A 10,097-nucleotide genomic window follows, 5' to 3' on the forward strand; every position below is an offset into this window, starting at 1 on the left:
TGAGAGTACGTCAATATCTTGCATCAGTCAGCATGCTATTTGTTTCATGTCAATATCCTTATAGCAGTTCATTTCCACAATCCAAACCCACCTAGAGTTCTTCGGTCCAGGAAATTGTAGTTTGTCACGCAACAAGGGGTTAGTTTCAATCAGCTTCTCTTCCCCGTCTGGTGAGAGCCGGCGCCCACCTAGTGCCATGACCTCTCTGTTGCCATAACCTCTGAAGTTGCTAGCTACTGAAAACATAACTGCAGATCAACTTGAAAGCAGCAAACAAACACAACACCATATCACAAGTTTATGTTGGGGCAGCCTGACAGCAATTAGTAAGGCGCCAGATTAAAAATGAATCTTTATACCATGTCCATATTTTATCATAAAAATTACCATATCCATCAAATTACAGCAGCCCAGGTGGCAGGACAATCATATAAAACAGATATTTACAGCACATAATACACAATCAAATCCAACAAAATCGGTTCTTTGTTTACATCATGTCAATGTGCATGTGTGGTGGTTAGTGAAGAGCACGGCAGAAATTGCATGTTGAACTCAACTTCGTGTTCATTAACTCTATAAAGCTCCAGCCTGATGGGTGATGGCCCAAACTCTGTAAAACTGAATATGCCCCAAACTCTTCACTAGGCGAACAAGCATCAGCAAGGTCACGACACCAAACGGTAGTGCCAGCTCTCACCAGGCAGAGAAGATAAGCCACCAGTGGACGACTCGAGCTTCTGAAGATGGCAAAACAAAAAGACCTAGGTTCATTCTCTTTATAGAAAAAGTATTTGATAATATATTTTCTCACAAAATAGCACGTAAAAGAGCAAGATTGACACCAGATTCATGCACAGGAAATTTATGCACAATCCAAAGAAACACACATGCTGTCAACAAAAAATTGTTGTTTTATTCCAAGATGTACGAGTTCAGACACTTTTCAAAGGTGTAAGGTATGCAAATTCGATTCACTTTGTTAAAAGTCGCCTCACATCGCATAAATGATTTGAGCTTCTTAAAGAGCTTTGGTGCTACCTGCAGAGGCATGTTTCATAGAAAATTTGTTATTTCTAGCTTGACAATGACAAATGGTGAAGTGCAAGCTGGAATTAAGTACTTATACTTACACATTTGTCGATGCATGACCAGTAATCAAAATATTACCCAATGCAGTTTTGGTGACCAGTATCATCATTCTCAACTCTCTTGACACATTTCTAAAAAAACAGATCCACCATTAAAGGTTGAACACAAATACTCATGTGCGTGGCAGAGTTGTCGATGTTCGCCGATGGAATATCATGACCACGCGACAACAAAACGATGGCGCTACGACCCCATTTGTCTCGCGCCTGTGCAACTTAAACAGCTAGCGCGTAAACAGGTAACACAAAAGCAGTCAATGAAAAGCACTTCATAAAAAGAAGGTCGACCAGATGCACTTAAACAGCTAGCGCGTAAACATGTAGCAAGAAACGAGAAGTAATCTAAAAATATATATTTAAGTCATGGAATGAGTCACTGAAATGATTTAAGTGCTACTGCTATGAGTACATTGCATGAAAAAAGCAAGTGCAGATCTGAATATAACTCTCTACAATGTGATTTAAGTCTGTGATTCTTTTAAGTGCTGATCTGAGTATACCAATAATAAAAAAACTTAGCAATATAGCACTGATCTGAATATACCAATAATCAAGAAAAACTTGTGTGCTACTGCTATGTTTCCTCTCTCTTAGTAATGAAACAACATGCATGTAGCCCTGTACAATAATCAAGACAAAATATAACTCACTATCTTGAGGTTTTACACAAGTTACATGCTAGAGGGGAGCTCGTATAGAAGAATGCATCCACATCTACATAAACATCTACATACATATCTACATACACTTTTATAAGATTGTCGGTCAAATAAAGAATGCAGGTAGTTATGGAATGTCACATTTTAAAAAGATAGCCTATTCCATTACTTAGATTTCAATTCTCAAAGTGAAGGGAAACAGACGGTCCCTAAGACATTATTCGATAATTAGTAGTTATAAAATTATAGAAAATATGACAACTTCTCAGTATGCATGTATACCAAAAGAGTTTTAATGGAGGACAATTTCAACCCTATGTATGTGAAGGCACAATAATTAAATCATGAAGGAAAAAGACCATTTTTTCCTTTTTTGTGCATGTGGCTACCCACCAGTGTTGTCCACTCATGCTGGTTCACGAAAGGGTTCCAGATGGTGTTGCCAGCAAGACAAATATTATAAAAATATGCCAAAATGAAATCTAATCCAATCAACATATTGCGATGAGGAGAGGAAGAACATGTCGTGTGCTTAAGTATAATCTACATACTTGACACTGAACCTAACCCAAGTGTTGGAAGCAGGCACAGCTCACACCACACATAGCTTATAATTTAGGGACATGGGAAAAAAGACAGGTACTGAAGCAAAGCAGAGGTGAGAGACAATCTACGACATTTCATGGTGTCAAAAGAGACCATATCTTCCAGTAAAAAAAGAACAAGCTTTCAATTTTCAATGAAAAGGAAAACATGGGGTCCATGCACAAATACACTACTACTAACCTGTTATTGTAGATGCATGCATAGAACTACACTGACTGTTCGCGTAGTGACCCATTAAGTCTAACAACACCTCGAGGGCAGTAATTGGGTGCCATTTTCTGCACCTGTTGCGAGATCATGTGTATGCACCTCAGGGGCATCGTCAGGATCATCAAATTGATAATGTATGGATAGAAAGAAAAACAACAGAAATAGCTAGAACAAAAGATATACAATAATCTTAAACTGGATCTAGTCATGTGTATCCAAATGGAACCTCAAAGCAAGTGATTGTTAAGGGACAAATCCAGAGATAGAAGAATGCTCAGATGGACAATGTGGAAGGTTTCAAGAATATGGTAGCACCATCAACAAGAGTATGCAAAAGATTACAATCAAAGAAGATGATATCTGAAGTACAATTGAACTGGTTGGTGCAATCGTAAGGTATCAAACATCCCATTAATTGAATGGAAAGGAAGAGAAAAAGGAACAGGGAAAACAAAATAAAAAAGTGTGATGTGGGAATTCTTAAAATAAAACCTAAGTAATGATTAAACATGAAAAAAGACACTCTATGAAGTCATGGAGACATAATACAACAGAAAAAAACTTCATACAGCTGCAAGCTTGACCCTAACATGAAAAACATTAACTTGTTACCAGGTACTTGTTGTCTTAAAATTTTAATTCTATGCATTCTGAAATAACTCATATTTGTACTTATTGTCTTAAAATTTTAATTCCATGTATTCTGAAATAGCTCATGTTTTGTCAATAAGTAATTAAATATAGTAGTCATCGAATCATACTATGAACAACAAAACATCAATTACCATGGCGGCATACATTGTCTAAAGTAAAGTTGCTCCACAGATAGAGCTAAAAGTTTAATTGTGTGATTGTATCTAAATATCTTGTCCATATACATTAAAATCAATCTTATCGTTGCACAAAACAGAAGACATGAATGATAAATTTATGGCATCCAACAATAGATTATAATAGCATTGGCATCCTGCAGGTATCAAGCTGGGCCAAATCTAGCTTTGATGAAAACAGGATAGTCTTTTGTACTGGCACAACCAAAAATAATAATATTGGTCAATGGAAACCTGGTCTGATATCCCTATTTTTTCAATTACATAGTGTAGCGGTCACCTCCTACTTATGTACAGTAGGGATAACTCAGACATATAAACCCACAAAGCTATATGGGAATAAATAAAGCATTCAGTTGTACTGGTGAATGGACACACCCACAATTGTTGAACCTGTCCAATTTGTCAAATTTCTTTTGTTGTATTAACAATGAATCATATTGTGAATAAGAAAAATGAAGTTTGTACGTGGAGCTCCCTACCACTTATGGGACGACGAGAGCAACCTCTATCCTTGTTAGTTCATTTACTCTAATGCCATTCTCTAGTAGGAGCTGCAAAATCCTGCAGAAAGATGAAAATACAGCTAAGAAGGAGAATTGTAAAGACCATGTACTCTGTAACTTAACCGTTAACACTGAACAAATTTAGATGAGATCACGTACTGGAGGACGTTGGCGTGGGGGAGCGGGTGAATGTAATACCTTGCTGAGGGTTCGGATCCAGACTGCCCCCTCTTCTCTACAGCTCGCAGGCATGCACAACACACCCTAGCTCCCCTCTGTAGGTGAGTGTGTCGTCCATCTCGTCGAGCTCCCAGTAGGGCCATTGCATGACCTCGGCGGAGCAGCCAATAAGCCCTAGCTCCCAGTAACAAATATACATCAGTCATGGTAGGTGAAAGTGAAAGCATTCCAATTTCTTGATGTGGAGGCAAGGCTAAAATAAACACATCATGTTAATACAAAATGTGAATGGAATTAAAGCATTCAAGGTAGCACCACCAAATTGGCCAATTGAAAGCAAACAAGCTAATTTTTTTGCTGGCAGTACATAAATGCATTTAAATTTCTCCCAAAAATGGGTGGACGGGTGGGGTGCAGTGAGGAATCTGACTGTATTGTACTTGTAGTGACAAAATACAACTCGACATGTGCATGAATGAACAAATGAGACACTGAAAAGATAGGATACAGAAAGGAGCAAGTTTATGGAAGAAGTAAAACAAACTGCCAACCGATACAATTCTGCACAAGCATTTGCAAGTAACTCGACATTTTTGCAAATATTTCGTGAAGGGACTGGATCCACTTAGAAATAGCAAGTTGTGGTACCCTATTGTGGGAAAGTTTGTGAGGAAACATATAAAATACTCATCGTTACAACACAATCCCCGTGAGTTGCGACGACACACGAATTATTCGATAAAATATTAATGCACAACGCGCTAATACTGTGATGACAGCTAAAAAAGGCCCTCAGATCGGTACATAATACCTGAAACATAAACTGATAGGTGTGCTGCATGTGGATTTCCAGCACCTAGTTTATTGGACACTAATACTGCAAAGAAACAAGAAACATGGACCAAAATAAGTTAAGTGCATGTTCCTTTTATCAAAAAAACACACAGAATGAGGAGGGGACACTATGAATTTATTACGCTGCTGAGACCAGGGCATTGTTTAGGGTGCAAAAGAGTCAAAGTTGCTTCACATCAAGCACTTGAAAGCATTATTATTAATACATGATTGAAGCACGAGACAACTATCTCAAGACATGAGAAAGAAAACTAATGCAACCGCACAGTGATCAGCCATGTTATAGAACAACATCAGATCTAAAAGATCGATGAGTTTAATAGAATTTCCCATTAACGAAAAGGAGGAGGGAATTCAAATTTCACTTGCTTATTTGATTGATAAAATTGAAGTTTCAAGTTTTGGATCTAAAAGAAATCATGGTTTGTAAAGCTTGTACCATCATGGTGGTGGCAGCAGCAATAAAGTGTTATTGATAAACTTCGCCATGATGCATTTGAAACCATGGTTTGCAATAGACTCAATAGAGTTAATAAACTTCAATGAAAAAATATATCTATAAATTAAGGGATAGCTGCATTTTCACCTCGCTCATGTCTTTTGTCGTCTGATCTTCATTGTAATCGCCATTTGGAACTCCCTCTTCTCTGGCGTCGCTGCTCGTGGCGTGCTGCTGCTACGGCCAAGGCCACTGTGGCAAGCCCGCTGCAGTCAAGAAGAGAAGATATGTAGCCGCGTCGGTCCCGAGGACAAGCTCTCGTTCAAAGGGATAGAGTGGATTGATACCTAATGCTTTATCTGATTGTATGGTGGGGCCTTCAGTCATAGCGGAGGGAACAGTAGGCTCCAATGAGAAAAAGCTTCGAGAGTCGTGATTCAGTTATCTACTATACATTCCTGTGTCGCAGCCTCAAGTTTGAAAATTGGCATATTCATGTAACACCTCTAAAATAGAAGAATAATACAAAGCATTATTTAGAACAAAAAGATGGATACATTTAACAGAAATGTATAGTAGTGGTTGTTGGAAAGCATGGTCATGTGATGACCAAGATGAAATCTAAACGATCGAACCAACCCAAAGAATCATATAAAATTGCAAATATAATACAGCCCAAAACCGCGAGCACATCCAGTATAGCTTATCAAGAAATAGTTTCTGATTGAATCAAGTAATAAAAGCATAGGCAAAATCAATAAAAGGAAGAAAACAGACTATGAGACGGTACCTTCGGGTGCAGGGAAATGATAGCAAATGAAAAAACAAGAATCGATGTGAAGACAATGTAAAATAGGTTGAGTCCACAGTCATGTTTAGATGGACCCGAGAAAGAGAATGTGGCATTGTAAAAGACAACTGAGACAACCAACATAGCCATGTGCCTACAACGACAAAAGGGTATAAATAATAGAAAAAATACACAAATGGAAGGCCAAGCAAATACGAGAATAACAGCAAGCAACCAACCAGAATTGCTCGTCCTTGGCGACCCAATTCTCATTCCATCCGTGCAAAAAATCAATAGCAGAACAACCTGTGTGGCCAACAGTAGCAGAGTAGTAGCTCAATGTTCCAGAAACTCAACAAATGGATCCTTTCTCTTCCCCACCCCAAAAACACAAGTTCTGAAATCTTAAAGCGCATCTTCCATTTCCACTAAAATAGGCCATGAGCATTAACAATTGGATTTATATATTGTAAAATCCAGAAATACTCTAGATAGTGTATAAGACCCAAAACCAATTCATTGGTTTTTGCACATCACTATATTATTCTATAATCTAATTTTTTACTCAGCTATATCCCCACCAGAAAAGAATTCAGCTCCAAAACTTCTATAACAAATATGTTGTTTGGATTAAAACTTTGTCTTTCCTGATAGCATACCGATCACATTTCAGTCTCATGTCCATAGGCCAGCGCGCAGCGTCCCCGGCCTCCCACTATTTCTTTGCCTCCTCCGCCCACACATTAGATCTCGATTCGACCTGTCGTCAAACAGCAACACAACATGGTAAAATCTAGAAATGTCTCTAGATAGTGTATAAGACCCAGAACCAATTCATTGATTTTTGCACATCACTATATTATTCTATAATCTAATTTTTTACTCAGCTATATCCCCACCAGAAAAGAATTCAGCTCCAAAACTTCTATACCAAATATGTTGTTTGGATTAAAACTTCGTCTTTCCTGATAGCATACCGATCACATTTCAGTCTCATGTCCATAGGCCAGAGCGCAGCGTCCCCGACCTCCCACTATTTATTTGCCTCCTCCGCCCACACATTAGATCTCGATTCGGCCTGTCGTCAAACAGCAACACAACATGGTTCTAGCAGAAATATATTTAAATAAAGTACATATAAAATACAAAACTATCATAACTTTAGTACTTCCTCTTGAATTTTGAATTGAGCTTGTTGGGTTTTGTAAGGTCCTCCAATCCATATCTACAAGGAAATTGAAATACATAGTGCTTAGAACAAATAACTAATGTCAATAGTCATGATGATATTACTATGTTCCTTTCATCAAGACACACAATAATCATGAATGGTGAAGGCACCCAACAGTTTTCTTACACGTTTTTCATCATCTTGAGTAGCCATCTCTCCCAAGCACATGGCTAAGAAGTAAAAACATCAGACATTGTTTTGTCTTGTTACCTCCCTTGATAATTTAATTTAGTATAACACTATGAAAGATAATTCAAATTTTTCAGTGTATCCAAATTTTCTGTAACCATAACCTTTAAGCACACAAATCAGCCATTTCATGATAGAGATTGCCTAGCCAATTTTCATTCATTAAAAAGCATATCACATTGCTTGTATTATACTTTTATTCAGAGGTTAAAATCAACCTGTGGGTTGTCAGCCAATTCTACCTGATGGAGCTTGTCCCATCGCCACATCTTGGCGGTCTCCCTACTGACTTGCACCCGGTCTTCCAGTGCCTTCCTGAGCCGGTACTGCTGCTCCCTGAGCTCGGTGGTCATGCTCCTATTCTCGTTGCCCCACTCATCGGCGTTGATGTCGAGGACGTCACAGGACCTGTGGCAGACCTCCTTGCCCTTGGCCGACAGTGCCATCTACAATGGCTTCCTGGGGGGAGGAGACGAAGCATCACGCCTGGCGCGGTGGCGAGGGGAGATGGAGGATGAGTCCCTCCCCTTGTTTCGCATCAGACCAAAGAGGATTTAGTGAGCCCCAACCTTCCTCTAGCAGAGCAGTCTCCCAATGCAATAATTCCTAGTACTGCCGTAAAAAAATATTACAATGGCAATGGCAATTGGCAAGGGTTGGAAATAGATTACCTGTGTGGCCAGCAATACATGGATTTCTGCTCAGTTTGAATTCTCTACAACTCGCACATAACAACAAGTGTGATAAGTTAAAAAACACAATGTGTCATATTAGGAACGTAAGTTATCATTGCAGCTTCCTTTTTATTAGAAACTGCTCACATGCTACTGATCATCCAATATATTGTACATCAAAAAAAGGTAATGCTACTGATCATAAGTAAAGTTATTCCAATAAGTGATCTTGGTGTCGGCCAAAATTAGTACGTTCTGTTTTTTCGAAGACAAGGATAAACAAGAATGTTGTTAAACACATGATTATGCATTTGTTTTTGGAGAAGAATCATGTAACATACCAATCAAAAGAGAGACAATATGAAGCCTAACCAATTCCTTACCTTTTAAAGATGGACACATTCTGGTCATTGGATTGAGGTCCTTACCTTTTAACATACCATGAGCTAACTAACAAGAAAAAATGTGCCTCGGTCATTGAGACGTTCCCCTCCATTTGCCAAGACTAATTTCTAAGTCCCCTTTCCTTTCCTCATTGAATTAATAGAGAGAAGATCTGCATATGGTGCGTTGGTGATGTCCTCCAAGCTTGTTAACATTGGATTGAGGTGAGGTGTTTTGAACCTAAACAAATCCACGACCGTCATGCACGACAGAGCATATCTACGCAGAAATGGAGAAAGAAACTAACCTCCGGGATCGGGCAGAGGAGCACCTAGATGACGCCAAAGGAGCTGGATGCGTCGAGCGTGGATGGCGGTGCGACATCACGCTGGTACTATGGAGCGCGCGCCCGGTGCGTTGAGCAAGCTTGTCGTCGGGCACGACCTTCTTGGCGTCGTGAACTCGACGAGAGGTCGTCGAAGAAGGCGACGTCGAGGGATGTGCGCCCCGCTCGGCACACTTGGCGGCGGGGGCCTACGGCTGCGGCGTCGGATCGGCCTGTGGCGGAGCCGCTCCTCGGCGAGGTGGCCCTGTCCATGGAGTCGTGCGCCCCGCTCGGTGGACTTGACGGCGGGGCCTGCGACTGCAACATTGGCGAGTCGCCCTCGAACGGGGAGGTAGCCCTGTCCATGGAGTCGTGCGCCCCGCCCGCGCGGACTCGGCGGTGGGCCCTGTGGTTGCGGCGTTGGCCCTGTCCATGGACTCGATGTACTCGGCGGCGGGGAGGGGACCCCTAAACCACGACCTCGGGGGCGTCGGCGGCCTTGGCCTCGTGAAAGCAATGAACGAGCGCGGGTAGGACGTGGGAGTTATCTGGTGGAAGTTATCGCGAGCCGCGCGCGTCACGGCGAGACGGACGGGGGCGGAGGGCTCGGTGCGGCGGCGGCGGCTCACGCGGGGTGGGGGATGGGGAGGCGGGGGGACGAACGTGGGCGGGGTGGGGGAGGGGGAGGCGGGGGACGAATGTGGGCGCGGGCGGACGGACGGTGTAGATTTACGGAAGCGAGCGGACGGTGCAGATTCACCGAAGGCAGAACCAGGGGAGGCAGCCTACCCCTTACAGCCTTAATAGTAGTAAAGATATGAAAGCAGTAATGTCCAGTTTTACCCCATGCTTTTGCATGCATGGTTGGCTACACACATACCAAAGAGGACATTGGACCCCTATTTAATATGGGTACGACTGGACATTTATCCCCCGATTACTCATTCTTTGGTATGTGAAAAGTTGCCTAAAACAACATCTAATACTACACCGGAGGGAGTATGAGTTAAAGGAATCAAAATGACCAAAATCCATGACTTAGACTAGTTGGCTAGTCTCTAGATACGT

At 41.2% G+C, this 10,097-nt stretch overlaps 1 long non-coding RNA gene across 20 annotated transcripts; it reads right to left on the bottom strand.

The window, feature by feature from the left end:
- Nucleotides 1-400: 400 nt before the first annotated feature.
- Nucleotides 401-9,698, bottom strand: LOC103634948 (uncharacterized). Of its 20 annotated transcripts, XR_004851915.1 has the most exons (16): nucleotides 9,012-9,637; nucleotides 7,889-8,944; nucleotides 7,387-7,451; nucleotides 7,204-7,304; nucleotides 6,886-6,986; nucleotides 6,466-6,532; nucleotides 6,227-6,380; nucleotides 5,784-5,942; nucleotides 5,584-5,702; nucleotides 4,954-5,019; nucleotides 4,161-4,316; nucleotides 3,939-4,020; nucleotides 2,597-2,700; nucleotides 1,134-1,223; nucleotides 999-1,041; nucleotides 401-740 (listed from the first exon to the last, which is right to left on the bottom strand). It is a non-coding gene; the product is annotated as an uncharacterized lncRNA (long non-coding RNA). The 20 variants fall into 20 exon arrangements; XR_004851912.1 differs by having other exon boundaries at nucleotides 1,134-2,700; XR_004851913.1 differs by having other exon boundaries at nucleotides 401-1,041; nucleotides 4,122-4,316.
- Nucleotides 9,699-10,097: the final 399 nt, after the last annotated feature.

This window comes from Zea mays, chromosome 8, assembly GCF_902167145.1.
Source record: "Zea mays cultivar B73 chromosome 8, Zm-B73-REFERENCE-NAM-5.0, whole genome shotgun sequence".
Classification (NCBI taxonomy): Eukaryota; Viridiplantae; Streptophyta; class Magnoliopsida; order Poales; family Poaceae; genus Zea; species Zea mays.